The sequence below is a fragment of the Pediculus humanus genome, genomic scaffold (assembly GCF_000006295.1).
Source record: "Pediculus humanus corporis 1103172107383 genomic scaffold, whole genome shotgun sequence".
NCBI classification, from domain to species: domain Eukaryota; kingdom Metazoa; phylum Arthropoda; class Insecta; order Psocodea; family Pediculidae; genus Pediculus; species Pediculus humanus.
In genome coordinates, this window is record NW_002987010.1 from 779,746 (window position 1) to 781,167 (window position 1,422).

A 1,422-nucleotide genomic window follows, 5' to 3' on the forward strand; every position below is an offset into this window, starting at 1 on the left:
GTGGTAGTATCTCGGGAAGAAAAAAGTAGGTCATGAATTTTGAAACAAACAAAATTTATATATATATATATTTAAGAAAGTGAGAGAGGGGAGAGAAGGGGAGGGTAAAGGGAGAATAAGGAGAAGAAAATGTTGGAGTGGATGAAATTATTTTTTTAAAATTTTAACTTTACCAGTAAAAAAAAAAAATTTTTTTTTTATTTTTTTTATCGCGCGTAGATTTTAAAAACCCGGTTTTACCGGATCGTCGCCCCCCTGCCCCCACCCAACCGTCTCGTTTAAAGTGCAGAAATTTTAAAAATACCTGAAATTCCATTCCTAATTCATCACATCATCATCATCATCATCATGACGATTGTTAAATTTTTTGTGTTTTTTTTCTCGTTTCGATTGTTTAAAATTCGATAATTAATTTAAATTTTTTTTCCTTTACTATCAATTTTTTTTTAAATATATACTTTCGGTTTGTTTTTTGTTTCGAGGCGTGACTATAAAATATAGCGCTATAAAATTTATTTTTATTTTACAACCAAATCTCTATAACTTTACCAAGGCAAAATAAATTTTTCTTTTTTTTTTTTTTTATTTACTTATTCTTCATATTTTCTCTCTCTCTCTCTCTGTAATAATTTATTGATGATTACATTAGAATTATAAATTCCATTTAAAAAAAAAAGTTGACAAATTTTTATTTTTTTAATGAGAAATTCGTGTCGCCCACTTAAATTATCATTATTATTATTATTATTATTATTTAATATATATATTACAAAAAATTTCAAAATTGCAAAATTTATTAAAGAAGAAGAAGGAAAAAAAGAATTGATTAGGTTAAAACAAGAATAAGAAGATTTGTGGTGAGACAAAGAGAGAGGGGGGAGGGAGGGAGGATTGAGGTGAGAGAGAGAGAGAGAATGTACCATCATAATTTTGTCACACATTAACTAACGTCAAAAACGAATACAACAACTGATATTTATAAGAATTTTTTTGTGTAAATACCAACGCGACATCGTTTTCCTGGTAATTCGTACACCCGGTCACCATGTTTGAAATATTTGTGAGGGGTGACAAGAAAGCGAAAAAGGAGGGAAAGGGGAGGGAAAAAAAGAAAAAGGTAGCGAAAAACATAAAAAATCGATGGGGGGTAATTAATCCGGTCATTCCATATATAAAAATCAATCGATCGATCGATTAAAATAATTAAAATAAGATAAATCGTTTCTCAAAGGGAGTGGGGGAAAGAGGAGGGAGGGGGTTGCGTGACGATTTGCAAAATGGCAACGTCACGAAACTTTTTCCTTAAAAAAAATAAAAAAATTTTTTTATTTTTCTTCCCCGAATCCTTTGAAAACCCCCCCCCTTTTTTTTAAAAAAACGATATCTGGGGGGATCTTTTCATCATTTAATAATAATAATAAT